Consider the following 16251-nt stretch of genomic DNA (forward strand, 5'->3'; position numbering starts at 1 on the left):
TTGCTCAGCTAGTGAGCATGTGCTCAGAATGTCTGAGTACTACAATCGCTTGAATCAAGTGGGAGTTAATCTTCCAGATAAAATAGTGATTGACAGAATTCTCTAGTCACCATCACCAAGTTAGTAGAACTTCGTGATGAACTATAGTATGCAAGGGATGACGTGTAGCGACCAGACCTCAAACAGTCTGTGCTGCTGTGCACCAGTGTCATCCCTGGATCAGTAATGCTGACACGCACAGTACAAATGGAGGATTTATAACAAAGTAGCAATCACACACTTATTACAACGAATATCTCAAAAGAGAATAAGTATGATAAATATGGCTTAAGGCCATCTAATACGATAACAGCGGAAGACTTGGAAGAATAGTGAGTCCATCAACTCCAACGGCATCACCGAGTATAAGACCACGACCTAAGGCACCTTACTCGTCGTCTGAAAAGTCTGCAACATGAAACGTTGCAGCCCGGAAACGGGTCAGCACATGGAATATGCTGGCAATGTAACACATAGAGAGTAATGAACATAATAATGCTATACTACATCCATATATGGCTGATTGAAAGCTCTATGGTTACAGTTTTGCGAAAAGCCAGTATTTCCCTATTGCAAAGGAATAAATTTTATTTAACTATCATGGTGGTTGTTAAACATTGAGATGGTTGACAGCATCTCAATCCCAATTAAGTATCATCATTACCCAACAAAATTAATTAAAGTAACATGATGAGATTCACATGATAATCCAGGTACTAGATACTCAAGATGTCCATAACCGGGGACACGGCTAACCATGATTAGATTGTACACTCTGCAGAGGTTTGCACACTTTTCCCCACAAGACTCAATCGCCTCCGCTTGATTCTCGCACTACATGATGTTTGAGAAACGGATGACCGAGACACAGTCTTTCAGAAGCGTTAGCACCTTACGATGGGTAGACCGGTACACCTACATCCCCTACATCTGCTAGTCTACCACTGTAAGAGTTCACACAACTTAATCAACTATGCTAGAGCCCATAATAGCTTGTGGCTGCACACGGAAGTTTCTAGCATGAATAATCTCATGATCCCTTTGAACCTGGGTGGCGGTCCAAAAGAAAACAGGCAATCCTGGAATACCCAGGTACCTCAATCCACCCAGATGTGAGTTTTAGTTGCCACCTTAAGTTTAACCATATATTAACAATCTCACATCTGTCATGGATATCTCTCAAACCCAATCCACGTCTACAAGCATAGCATAGCAATATAAGCAACGTAGAAGTAACTCCCAAGGGTTTGATAATAAAACAGGTGATAGGTACTACCTCAACTACTTCCCAAAACCCACAATTTAATTAGATCCTAACCATGCAATGTTTGAGGGTTGATCTAATGCAACAAAACTGGGTAGTAAAGGGGTATGATCAAAGTGTTACTTGCCTTGCTGATGATCCGCGAAACCTAGCGATTTGAAGTAGCAAGCGGCGCACTCCGGGTACTCTATCGTAAAGAAACAAGCAAATAATAAGTACTCATCTAATGCACAGGTAAAGCTCAAATAAGATAACTAACCAGAAAATTCAACTTAAGAACTCCGGTTTGGAAAAAGAATCAATCAAACGAAGCAACGAAAATCAAACGGCGAAAGAAACAAGCTTCGTTTACTAATCTGGATCTAAATCAAATTTTACAGTAGCAAAAACTTGTTTGAGTAGGTTAAACGGAAAGAGAACTTCGAGACAAAACTCTAGGCGCTTGATTCGCCTGATTCCGATAAACGAGCGAAAAGTTAAACTAAAACAAAAATATGATCAGAAATCGCGATCTGGAATAATCGCGGAAAATTCAACGAAAAAGAAAGCTGACGAACGGTTAAACAAACGGACGTTCGTTAACAGCGTCAATCCGACGAACACGTTCGTTAAAACGAACAGGTCGGTGAACGTTCACTAGATCATTAAACCAAAAAAATATAAACCGACTAGGGTTTAGAAAGAAAAAAACAAACGGTTTTTTTAAAGAAAACTGGCACGGCGGCGGTGGCGGCTCGGCTACCTCGTCGGCAGCTCCGGCGTGGCTCCGGCGGGTCGGGCGAGAGCGGCGAGGGGCGGCGGGGTTCGGGCGTCGGTGGGGGCGACGAACGGGGCGGCGGGCGGCGGCGTACGGCGGCTCCGGCTGCTCCTCCTTCGGGCGGCGGGGCGGGCGGCTCCTGGCGGCGGGGACGGGTGCGGGTTGGGGCGGTGGGGTGAGGAGAAGGACGGGGGGGGGGGGCTCGGGGTATAAAACGAGGGGGTGCCGTGGAGGAGGGGGCAAGGCGGCGGCGGCGACGAGTTCGGGAGGGACACGGGCGGCGGCGGCGTCTCTGTCTCGGTCTCCAGGAGGGAGACGAGGCGCGGGCTGGCTGGGCTGCGCGGCTGGGGTTCGGCCCAGTCGGCGCTCGGCGTTTTTTTAATAAATAATTCGCCGAATCTAAAGAAAATCGCAGAAAAATAAATAAAAATCCAAAAATGCTAAAACAAATTTTCCCCGTCTAATTAAAATAATTAGAACGAGATGAACATTTTTCTTGGCCCAAAAATGCAGTTTTGAAAACGTGCAATTTTTTTTAATGCAAACAAAATTGCAAATAAAATCCGAATAAAATCAAATATTTGAATTTAATATTTTTCCTCCAATATTTCAATTATTTTGGAGAAGTCATATTTTCTCCTCTCATTTATTTTAATATGAAATATCTTTCGGAGAGAAAATAATTAAAACCAAAATCCTTGTTTCCTTATTTGATAAAAATCAAATAGGAAAGTCAAGAAAATCCCCAACTCTCTCCGAGGGTCCTTGAGTTGCTTAGTATTTTTCGAGGATTTGCCAAAAATGCAATAAAATATGCTATGCAATGATGATCTAATGTATAACATTCCAAATTGAAAATTTGGGATGTTACATGACGAAAACGATTCCCGAGTTTTTCATGATATTGAAATCGATGAAGGTAGAAATCAATAAAGAGCATCAAGTGTTGATGGTTGACAAGACCACTAGTTTCCAGGAAAAGGGCAAAGGGAAGAAGGGGAACTTCAAGAAGAACGGCAAGCAAGTTGCTGCTCAAGTGAAGAAGCCCAAGTCTGGACCTAAGCCTGAGACTAAGTGCTTCTACTACAAAGGGACTGGTCACTGGAAGCGGAACTACCCCAAGTATTTGGCGGATAAGAAGGATGGCAAAGTGAACAAGCTATATTTGATATACATGTTATTGATGTGTACTTTACTAGTGTTTATAGCAACCCCTCGGTATTTGATACTGGTTCAGTTGCTAAGATTAGTAACTCGAAACGGGAGTTGCAGAATGAATAGAAACTAGTTAAGGGCGAGGTGACGATGTGTGTTGGAAGTAGTTCCAAGATTGATATGATCATCATCGCACACTCACTATACTTTCGGGATTAGTGTTGAAACCAAATAAGTGTTATTTGGTGTTTGCGTTGAGCATGAATATGATTTGATCATGTTTATTGCAATACGGTTATTCATTTAAATTAGAGAATAATTGTTGTTCTGTTTACATGAATAAAACCTTCTATGGTCATACACCCAATAAAAATGTTTTGTTGGATCTCGATCGTAGTAATACACATATTCATAATATTGAAGCCAAAAGATGCAAAGTTAATAATGATAGTGCAACTTATTTGTGGCACTGCCATTTAGGTCATATTGGTGTAAAGCGCATGAAGAAACTCCATGCTGATGGGATTTTGGAATCACTTGATTATGAATCACTTGATGCTTGCGAACGATGCCTTATGGGCAAGATGACTAAGACTCCGATTCTCCGGAACAATGGAGCGAGCAACTGACTTATTGGAAATAATGCATACTGATGTATGTGGTCCGATGAATGTTGAGGCTCACGGCAAGTATCATTATTTTCTGACCTTCACAGATGATTTGAGCAGATATGAGTATATCTACTTGATGAAACATAAGTCTGAAATATTTGAAAAGTTCAAAGAATTTCAGAGTGAAGTGGAAAATCATCGTAAACAAGAAAATAAAGTTTCTACGATATGATCGCGGAGACAAAATATTTGAGTTACGAGTTTGGCCTTCAATTAAAACAACGTGGAATAGTTTCACAAACTCATGCCACCTGGAACACCACAGCATAATGGTGTGTCCGAACATTATAACCGTACTTTATTGGATATAGTGCAATCTATGATGTTTCTTACCGATTTACCATTATTGTTTTGGGGTTATGCATTAGAGACAGCTGCATTCACGTTAAAAAGGGCACCATCTAAATCCGTTGAGACGACACCGTATGAACTGTGGTTTAGCAAGAAACCAAAGTTGTCGTTTATTAAAGTTTGGGGTTGCGATGCTTATGTGAAAAAGTTTCATTCTGATAAGCTCGAACCCAAATCGAAGAAATGTGTGTTCATAGGATATCCAAAGGAGACAGTTGGGTACCCCTTCTATCACAGATCCGAAGGCAAGATATTCGTTGCTAAGAATGGATCCTTTCTAGAGAAGGAGTTTCGCTCGAAAGAAGTGAGTGGGAGGAAAGTAGAACTTGATGAGGTAATTGTACCTGCTCCCTTATTGGAAAGTAGTTCATTACAGAAATATGTTCCTGTGACTACTACACCAATTAGTGAGGAAGCTAATGATGATGATCATGTAACTTCAGATCAAATTACTACCGAACCTCGTAGGTAAACCAGAGTGAGATCCGCACCAGAGTGGTACGGAAATCCTATTCTGGAGGTCATGTTACTTGACCATGACAAACCTACGAACTATGAGGAAGCAATGATGAGCCCAGATTCCACGAAATGGCTTGAGGCCATGAAATCTGAGATGGGATCCATGTATGAAAACAAAGTGTGGACTTTGGTTGACTTGCCCGATGATTGGCAAGCCATAGAAAATAAATGGATCTTCAAGAGGAAGACGGACGTTGATAGTAGTGTTACTATCTTCAAAGCTAGACTTGTCGAAAAAGGTTTTGACAAAGTACAAGGTGTTGACTACGATGAGATTTTCTCACTCGTATCGATGCTTAAAGTCCGTCCGAATCATGTTAGCAATTGCCGCATTTTATGATTATGAAATTTGGCAAATGGATGTAAAGACTGCATTCCTGAATGGATTTCTGGAAGAAGAGTTGTATATGATACAACCTGAAGGTTTTATCGATCCAAAGGGCGCTAACAAAATGTGCAAGCTCCAGCGATTCATCTATGGACTGGTGCAAGCATCTCAGAGTTGGAATATATGCTTTGATGAGTTGATCAAAGCATATAGTTTTATACAGACTTGCGGTGAAGCCTGTATTTACAAGAAAGTGAGTGGGAGCACTACAACATTTCTGATAAATATATGTGAATGACATATTGTTGATCGGAAATAATGTAGAATTATTCTGCAAAGCATAAAGGAGTGTTTGAAAGGAGTTTTTTCAAAGAAAGACCTCGGTGAAGCTGCTTACATATTTAGCATCAAGATCTATAGAGATAGATCAAGACGCTTGATAAGTTTTTTCAATGAGTACATACCTTGACAAGATTTTGAAGTAGTTCAAAATGGAACAGTCAAAGAAAGAGTTCTTGCCTGTGTTACAAGGTGTGAAGTTGAGTAAGACTCAAAGCCCGACCACGGCAGAAGATGGAAAGAGAATGAAAGTCATTCCCTATGCCTCAGCCATAGGTTCTATAAAGTATGCCATGTTGTGTACCAGATCTATTGTATACCCTACCACTATGTTTAGTAAGGAAGTACAATAGTGATCTAGGAGTAGATCACTAGACAGCGGTCAAAATTATCCTTAGTGGAATAAGGATATGTTTCTCGATTATGAAAGTGACAAAAGGTTCGTCGTAAAGGGTTACATCGATGCAAGTTTTGACACTGATCTGGATGACTCAGTCTCAATCTAAATACATATTGAAAGTGGGAGCTATTAGCTAGAGTAGCTCCATGCAGAGCATTGTAGACATAGAAATTTGCAAAATACTTACGGATCTGAATGTGACAGACCCGTTGACTAAAATTATCTCACAAGCAAAACATGATGACACCTTAGTACTCTTTGGGTGTTAATCACATAGTGATGTAAACTAGATTATGGACTCTAGTAAACCCTTTGGGTGTTGATCACATATCGATGTGAACTATGGGTGTTAACCACATAAAGATGTGAACTATTGATGTTAAATCACATGGCGATGTGAACTAGATTATTGACTCTAGTGCAAGTGGGAGACTGAAGGAAATATGCCCTAGAGGCAATAATAAAGTTATTATTATTTCCTTATTTCATGATAAATGTTTATTATTCATGCTAGAATTGTATTAACCGGAAACATGATACATGTGTGAATACATAGACAAACAGAGTGCACTAGTATGCCTCTACTTGACTAGCTCGTTGATCAAAGATGGTTACGTTTCCTAGCCATAGACATGAGTTGTCATTTGATTAACGGGGTCACATCATTAGGAGAATGATGTGATTGACTTGACCCATTCCGTTAGCTTAGCACTTGATCGTTTAGTATGTTGCTATTGCTTTCTTCATGACTTATACATGTTCCTATGACTATGAGATTATGCAACTTCCGTTTACCGGAGGAACACTTTGTGTGCTACCAAACGTGACAACGTAACTGGGTGATTATAAAGGTGCTCTACAGGTGTCTCCAAAGGTACTTGTTGGGTTGGCGTATTTCGAGATTAGGATTTTTCACTCCGATTGTTGGAGAGGTATCTCTGGGCCCTCTCGGTAATGCACATCACTATAAGCCTTGCAAACAATGTGAATAATGAGTTAGTTGCGGGATGATGCATTATGGAATGAGTAAATAGACTTGCCGGTAACGAGATTAAACTAGGTATTGAGATACTGACGATCGAATCTCGGGCAAGTAACATACCGATGACAAAGGGAACAACGTATGTTGTTATACGGTTTGACCGATAAAGATCTTCGTAGAATATGTGGGAGCCAATATGAGCATTCAGGTTCCGCTATTGGTTATTGACCGGAGACGTGTCTCGGTCATGTCTACATAGTTTTCGAACTCGTAGGGTCCGCATGCTTAAAGTTCTGTGATGATTTGTATTATGAGTTTATGTGATTTGATGTACCGAAGGTAGTTCGGAGTCCCGGATGAGATCGGGGACATGACGAGGAGTCTCGGAATGGTTGAGATGTAAAGATCGATATATTGGACGACTATATTCGGACATCGGAAAGGTTCCGAGTGGTTCGGGTATTTTTCGGAGTACCGGGGAGTTACGGGATTACGGGAGAAGAAGTATATGGGCCTTATTGGGCTTTAGGGGAGAGAGGTAGGGCAGGCCACGCGCCCCCTCCCCCTCTAGTCCGAATTGAACAAGGAGGGGGGCGGCACCCCCCTTTGCTTCCTCTCTCCCTCCTCCTTCCCCCTTCTCCTACTCCAACTAGGAAAGGAGGGAGTCCTACTCCCGGTGGGAGTAGGACTCCTCCTGGCGCGCCTCCTCCTGGCCGGCCGCTTCTCCGTCCCTTGCTCCTTTATATACGGGGCAGGGGAGCACCCCATAGACACAACAATTGATCTCTTGATCTCTTAGCCGTGTGCGGTGCCCCCCTCCACCATATTCCACCTCGATCATATCTTAGCGGTGCTTAGGCGAAGCCCTGAGTCGGTAGCATCATCATCACCGTCACCACGCCGTCGTGCTGATGGAACTCTCCCGTGAAGCTCTGCTGGATCGGAGTTCGCGGGACGTCATCGAGATGAACATGTGCTGAACTCGGAGGTGCCGTACGTTCGGTACTTGGATCGGTCGGATCGTGAAGACGTACGACTGCATCAACCGCGTTATGCTAACGCTTCCACTTTCGGTCTACGAGGGTACGTGGACAGCACTCTCCCCTCTCGTTGCTATGAATCACCATGATCCTATGTGTGCGTAGGAATTTTTTTGAAATTACTACGTTCCCCAACAAGTAGATGGGTAAGTCCTGTTCATTGTGTCCCTAAGAAAGGAGGTATAACTGTTGTTCCTAATGATAAGAATGAACTTATCCCACAAAGAATTGTTACAGGCTATAGAATGGTAATTGATTTTAGAAATCTAAACAAAGCAACAAGAAAAGATCATTACCCTCTGCCTATTATTGATCAAATGCTTGAAAGATTATCTAAGCACACACATTTTTGCTTCCTTGATGGATACTCTGGTTTTTCACAAATACCTGTTTCTCAACCTAATCAAGAAAAGACCACTTTTACTTGTCCCTTTGGAACTTATGCTTATAGGTGTATGCCTTTTGGTTTATGTAATGCACCTGCTACCTTTCAAAGATGTATGACTGCTATATTCTCTGACTTTTGTGAAAAGATTGTTGAGGTTTTCATGGATGACTTCTCTGTTTATGGGAAGTCTTTTGATGATTGTTTAAGCAATCTTGATCGAGTTTTGCAGAGATGTGAACAAACAAATCTTGTCTTGAATTGGGAGAAGTGCCACTTTATGGTTAACAAAGGGATTGTCTTGGGTCATAAGATTTCTGAGAAGGGCATTGAAGTGGACAAAGCTAAGGTTGATGCAATTGAGAAAATGCCATGTCCTAAGGACATCAAAGGTATTCGAAGTTCCCTTGGTCACGCTGGTTTCTATAGGAGATTTATCAAAGACTTTTCTAAAATTTCTAGGCCTCTTACGAATCTTTGCAAAAGGATATTCCTTTTGTTTTCAATGATGATTGTTTAGAAGCTTTTGAAACACTCAAGAAAGCCTTAATTTCTGCACCTATTGTTCAACCACCTGACCGGAACTTGCCTTTTGAAATTATGTGTGATGCTAGTGATTATGCTGTTGGTGCTGTTGTAGGACAAAGAGTTGATAAGAAACTGAATGTTATTCATTATGCTAGTAAAACTCTAGACAATGCTCAACGGAAATATGCTACTACTGAAAAGGAATTTCTAGCAGTGGTGTTTGCTTGTGATAAATTTAGATCTTACATTGTTGATTCTAAAGTTGTCGTTCACACCGACCATGCTGCTATTAAATATCTTATGGAAAAGAAAGATGCTAAACCTAGACTTATTCGTTGGGTTCTCTTGTTACAAGAATTTGATTTACATATAATTGATAGAAAAGGAGTTGAGAACCCCGTAGCTAATAACTTGTCTAGGCTTGAAAATGTGCTTGATGACCCACTACCTATTGATGATAGTTTTCCTGATGAGCACTTAGCTGCAATAAATGTTGCTCATAGTACTCCTTCGTATGCTGACTATTCTAATTACATTGTTGCTAAATATTTGCCTCCTAGCTTTACATACCAACAAAAGAAAAAATTCTTCTATGATTTAAGACATTACTTTTGGGATGACCCACATCTTTATAAAGAAGGGGTAGATGGTATTGTTAGACGTTGTGTACCTGAGCATGAACAAGGACAAATCCTACAGAAATGTCACTCTGAAGCTTATGGATGGCATCATGCTGGAGAAAGAACTGCTCATAAGGTATTGCAGTCTGGATTTTATTGGCCTACTCTCTTCAAGGATGCCTGTAAGTATGTCTCATCTTGTGATGAATGTCGAAGAATAGGTAATATCGGTAGACGTCAAGAAATGCCTATGAATTATTCACTTGCTGTTGTTTGGGGATTTGATTACATGGGACCTTTTCCTTCCTCCAATGGGTATACACATATTTTGGTTGCTGTTGATTATGTTACTAAATGGGTAGAAGCTATTCCAACCAGTAGTGCCGATCACAACACCTCTATTAAAATGCTTAAGGAAGTTATTTTCCCAAGGTTTGGAGTCCCTGGATATTTAATGACTGATGGTGGTTCACACTTTATTCATGGTGCTTTCCGTAAAATGCTTGCCAAGTATGATGTTAACCATAGAATTGCATCACCCTATCATTCTCAGTCCAGTGGTCAAGTTGAACTTAGCAATAGAGAAATAAAATTAATTTTGCAAAAGACTGTCAATAGGTCCAGGAAGAATTGGTCTAAGAAATTAGATGATGCACTTTGGGCTTATAGAACAGCATATAAAAATCCTATGGGTATGTCTCCTTATAAAATGGTTTATGCAAAAGCTTGTCATTTGCCTCTTGAGTTAGAACATAAAGCATATTGGGCCATCAAAGAGCTCAACTATGATTTCAAACTTGCTGGTGAAAAGAGGTTATTTGATATTAGTTCTTTAGATGAATGGAGAACCCAAGCTTATGAAAATGCAAAATTATTCGAAGAAAAATTTAAAGATGGCATGACAAAAGAATCCAAAAGCGTGAGTTTAAAGTCAGAGAATATGTTCTTTTGTACAACTCTCGTTTCAGATTCTTTGCAGGAAAACTCCCCCCAAAATGGGAAGGCCCTTATGTTATCGAGGAGGTTTATCAGTCTGGAGCCATAAAAATAAATAATTTCGAAGGTACTAAGCCGAAGGTTGTCAATGGGCAACGAATAAGGCATTATATCTCAGGTACGCCCATTAATGTTGAAAGTAATATTATCCAAACTTTGACACCAGAAGAACACATAAAAGAGTCCTTCTGGAACACTCCAGAATCGTGAAAATAAGGAGGTACGTGATACGGTAAGTAAACAGACTCCGAAAAATCCACAATATCAGTTTTGGAATATTTAAGAATTTTGGGAATAAAGAAACTTCCAGGAAGCGTCCCCTGGTGGGCACAAGACACCAGAGCGCGCGAGGCAGCCTCGCGCGCCCAGGTGGGTTGTGCCCACCTGGGACACCTTCCGGACTCCGTTTTTCTTCCATATGCTTGTCCTCCAAGATAAAAAAAATCTATATATACTTCCCGAACCTGTTGATCACCATATCTCGAAGAAACCCTCTGTTCTCTTTTCTAGCTGTTTCCGGTCAGATTTATCAAGCCAGTCATCATGTCTTCTTGCTCCTCCAATAACATGGAAGAAGATGCTTGGCTGATGAAGATCGAGACGAAGAGGGAGGAGCCTATGGACGCTATCAAGGGGGGACAAGGGCAAGTAAGCTACCGTAGATCCATCCCCGGTGGCAGCACAATCACTGCTGGTTGAAGAGGAGGAAGAAGATATCCTTAAGCCCTACCTTACTCATCTTACTCCTACTGAGATTGAAGCTTTTCGCGTCATTGAAATAGTTCGCATACAAAATAAGTATCTTACTCGCGAAAATATTCTGCATCAAGAGCATATCATCCATCTCCGGAGCGTCATCCATCGGTTGGAGAATCTATTGATCCTTAAGGACAGGATCGCTTCATCACCACTACCATCTTCTTCACCACCAAAGGAGAATTGAGTATCGGGTATGGGCACTCCCGTTGGCTTCCGCCAAGCTTGGGGGAGGTGTCCCGGTATCGTATCATCCCACTATCTTTTGGCTTTTACTTATCTTAGTTCGATCTTTTGCTTTAGATGAATAAAAGTTTAGTCCGATCCGTTATTCTTTGAGAGTTTGCTTAGTGATCTATCCTTGTAATTGTGTGCAAGTTATATAATAAAGTTTAGTTTGAGTTTTTGCTTTCTTTACTTTCATGTTGCAAATAAGAAAGAGAAAGGAAGTAAATAAAAGAAAGGAAATAAATCAATAAGATCATATACTAATCCTATGGTAGGTGATGGCACCACATAAGGAAAAGTATAAGTAGAAAATTTTATTATAGATTGACAAACATAGCATTAGTCAATGATGCAACTCATGAAAGAATTAATAAGGGAAGAGAAGATTCACATATAAATATACTATCCTAGAAATATTTTGTGATTGTGAGCCCTCATCAAAATATTATATGCCAAAATTGTTGACGTTGGAAAAGGAAGACAACTTAATGATTTATGTTTGTTTATATTCACATAGAAGTCATATTGCCATAGATCCTTCAACATGTGGTGCTTGCCCCTATCTTTGCTAGCCAAAAACTCCGCACCAAGTAGAGATACTACTTGTGCATCCGAAAACCCTTAAACCCAAATATTACTTTCAAGTGTCCACCATACCTACCTAGGGATTGAGCAAGATCCCTCAAGTAAGTTGCCATCGGTGCAAAAAGGCAATAAAAATTGCTTCTAAATGTGTGCGATCATTTAGTGTAAGAGAAAACTGAGCGTTGCATGAACTTGTGATGGTGAAGAATAAAAGCGACAGACTGCATAATAAAGGTCGCTATCACAAGGGGCAATGCAACGTGGCATTCCTTTGCACTAAGGGGTTGGGCATACAAACAAATAAGCGCATGGCAACCTCTGCTTCCCTCTGCGAAGGTCCTATCTTTTACTTTTATGTATTTACTTTTATGCAAAGAGTCAAAGTTTTCCTTCTATTCCTTTTTATTTTTCTCCTTTGGCAAGCATCATGTGGTGAGGAAAGATCTAGGCACATATGTCTAGTTGAATATAGATAGCATGAGTTATATTGTTGACACCACCCTTGAGGTGAATATGTTGGGAGGCGAAACTATAAGCCCCTATCTTTCTATGTGTCCGGTTGAAACGTTTTGCTCATGTGTACGCGGTGAGTGTTAGCAATCATAGAAGACTATATGATGGTTGAGTATGTGGACTTGCCCAAAGGCTCCGACACGTGACCCTTCCTGAAAAGGTGATGAATTGTAGTTGCAAAGTTGACTAAGAACATAGTTTGTTGGTTTCTAATAGAGTTTTTGCTTTATACTTCGATTGTGTGATGAACTGTTACTTATTCATGGGAAGTCTATGATAAAAGCTCTATGATAAAAGTCTTATGTTTAAATTTGTTGATTTTATAATAATCTACATGATGCTTCTATGTCCGTATTTTGTTTTTATCGACACCTCTCTCTCTAAGCATGTGGACATGTTTTTCGATTTCGGTTTTCGCTTGAGTACAAGCGAGGTCTAAGCTAGGGGGAGTTCATACATCAATTTTGCATCATGTTTTCTTACTTTTATTTATGATGTTTTTATCCATAATAATGCTTTTTGGAGTAATTCTGATGCCTTTTCTCTCATAATTTGCAAGGAACGAACCAAGAGGGAGAATTCCGGCAGCTGGAAATCTGGACCTGGAAAAGCTACATCAGGCTACCTATTCTGCAGAACTCCAAACAAGCTGAAACTTCACAGAGATTTTTTATGGAATATTTAATAAATATTGGAGCAAATAACTACCAGAGGGGGCCCACCAGGTGGGCACAACCCACCTGGGCGCGCCAGGGAGCCCAGGCGCGCCCTGGTGGGTTGTGCTCACCCGGGCCCACCTCCGGTGCTCATCTTCTGGTATATAGGTCATTTTGACCTAGAAAAAAAATAAGGAGAGCACTTTCGGGACGGAGCGCCGCCGTCTCGAGGCGGAAATTGGGCAGGAGCACTTTTGCCCTCCGGTGGAGCGATTCTGCCCGGGGAACTTCCCTCCCGAAGGGGGAAATCATCGTCATCATCATCACCAACAACTCTCCCATCTTGGGGAGGGCAATCTCCATCAACATCTTCAACAACACCATCTAATCTCAAACCCTAGTTCATCTCTTGTGTCCAATCTTGTTAGCGGAACTATAGATTGGTGCTTGTGGGTGACTAGTAGTGTTCATTACATCTTGTAGTTGATTACTATATGGTTTATTTGGTGGAAGATTATATGTTCATATCCATTATGCTATTTAATATTCCTCTGATCATGAGCATGTTTATCATTTGTGAGTATTTACTTTTGTTCTTGAGGTCACGGGAGAAATCATGTTGCAAGTAATCATGTGAATTTGATATGTGTTCGATATCTTGATAGTATGTATGTTGTTATTCCCTTAGTGGTGTCATGTGAACGTCGACTACATGACACTTCACCATATTTGGGCCTAAGGGAATGCATTGTGGAGTAGCAATTAGATGATGGGTTGCGAGAGTTACAGAAGCTTAGACCCTAGTTTATGCGCTATTTCGTAAGGGACCGATTGGATCCAAAATTTTAATGCTATGGTTAGAATTTATTCTTAATACTTTTCTCATAGTTGCAGATGCTTGCGGGAGGGTTAATCATAAGTAGGAGTTTTGTTCAAGTAAGAACAACACCTAAGCATCGGTCCACCCACATATCAAATTATCAAAGTAGCGAACACGAATTAAACCAACATGATGAAAGTGACTAGATGAAATTCCCGTGTACCCTCAAGAACGATTTGCTTATAATAAGAGACCGTTTTGGCCTGTCCCTTGCCTCAAAAGTATTGGGCTTCCTTGATGCACTTTTGTTACTACTATCGTTACTTGCTCGTTACAAATTATCTTGCTATCAAACTACTCCGCTACTTACAATTTTAGCACTTGCAGACATTACCTTACTGAAAACTACTTGTCATTTCCTTCTGCTCCTCGTTGGGTTCGACACACTTACTTATCGAAAAGAGCTACAATTGATCCCTATACTTGTGGGTCATCATATACGAAGTTCCCTGATTACTACAAACTGTTATGTATTTGACACATTCTCTTTTCTTTGCGTTGTGTGCTTGTTTCAATGATTCTATAGTTTCCTTTGAAGAGTTTTTGCCATAGAAAAGTTGGAATACAGTAGATATAATGCAAGAATAAAATATGAATGGGTTTGCAACAGTACTTATAGTAGTGATTTGTTTTCTTATACTAACGGGTCTCACAAAGGTTTTGTTGAGTTTTGTGTGCTTGAAGTTTTCAAGTGTTGGGTGAGATCACGATGGATGAAGGAATAATGATTAGCAAAAGGCTAAGCTTGGGGATGCCATAGGCACCCCAAGATAATATTCAAAAAGTATCAAGCAGCTACGCTTGGGGTTGCCCCCGAGTGGCATCCCCTCTTTCTTCTTACAACCATCGGTATTTTACTTGGAACTATATTTTTATTCGTCACATATCATGAGTTTTGCTTGGAGCGTCTTATATGATATGAGTCTTTGCTTGTTTTGATTTTTATTTTAAGTCATGAATCCTTGTTGGACACACCTATTTGAGAGAGCCAAAATTATGCTATGACTTGTTAGAATTGCTTCTATGCTTCACTTAAATTTTTAGAGCCTTGGAATTACTCTATTGCTTCATTTATATCTTTTTGAGCACGGTGTGCTTTGTTATCTTTGAAGAAATTCTCTCATGCTTCACTTAGATTAATTTGAGAGAAATAAATATGATGATCATGTTCTTGACTTATATTTGTTTGAGCTTATTAAAAAGGCAACATATGAAACTAGTCCCAAAGTGATAGATATCCAAGGAGGATATAATAAAAACTTTCATGAAGATCATTGGACAAAATAAACTTGATTCTTTGTAATAGTTTTGAGATATGATGATAGTGATATGTGAGTCATGTTGATGAATAATTATGCTTTAGTAAGAATATTGGTGTTAAGGTTTGTGATTCCCTATGCAAGCACGAAAGTCAATAGTTATGCAATGAAATTACATCCTACTTGTAGTGCATTATTCGGTGTTAGTTATGCTTAATGCTCGCTTATGAGATTTTTCGTTTCTTGGTTGGATGCTTCTCAATCTTGTGCTAGCCTTCATTTGCACTAAGTATGATCACTACTTGTGCATCCAAAATCCTTTAAACCAGTTTTTGCCACATGAGTCCACTATACCTACCTATATGCGGTATTCTTTTGCCGTTCTAAGCAAATTTGTATGCGCCATCTCTAATTTTCAAAATAAATTTCTCTTTTGTGCGCTCGTACCGCTCATGAAACGGTAGGGGGTGGCTAATATATTTTCATCCTAGATGTGTTGTTCTCAAGATGAGTGTTTATCCACTTGTCATTGCACGAGAGTACGGCAAAGGTATTAGGGATGCCCAGTCCCGAAATGAAAAATGAATTTACTTTATGTTGTCAAATAACAAATTCCTTGGAAAGTGTTGGTATGGAAGGCACCCGTGGAGACAGTTAGCCATGGAAAGTGAAAGTATTGTGGAAAAGGAATAAACTTTATTTTCTGTTTGGGAACCGCATATGATATATCTAGCATGGAAAGTATTGGGAACTACTCGATCGTTTTCGTTGACAGGAAAAGCATGCCACCCAAAATATTTTATCTCTACCTTTTTCGCTTTGAGCTCTGGCACCTCTACAAATCCCTACTTCCCTCTGCGAAGGGCCTTTCTATTTACTTTATGAAAAAAAAATTACTTGAGTCTCCATCTTCTCTTATAAAGCACCAACTAAGGGGCACTACGATCGTACTTGAGCATTGGGTGTAGCTAATATGTGAGTGTGTTTCATGAATGGATCA

The sequence above is a fragment of the Aegilops tauschii genome, chromosome 1 (assembly GCF_002575655.3).
Source record: "Aegilops tauschii subsp. strangulata cultivar AL8/78 chromosome 1, Aet v6.0, whole genome shotgun sequence".
NCBI classification, from domain to species: domain Eukaryota; kingdom Viridiplantae; phylum Streptophyta; class Magnoliopsida; order Poales; family Poaceae; genus Aegilops; species Aegilops tauschii.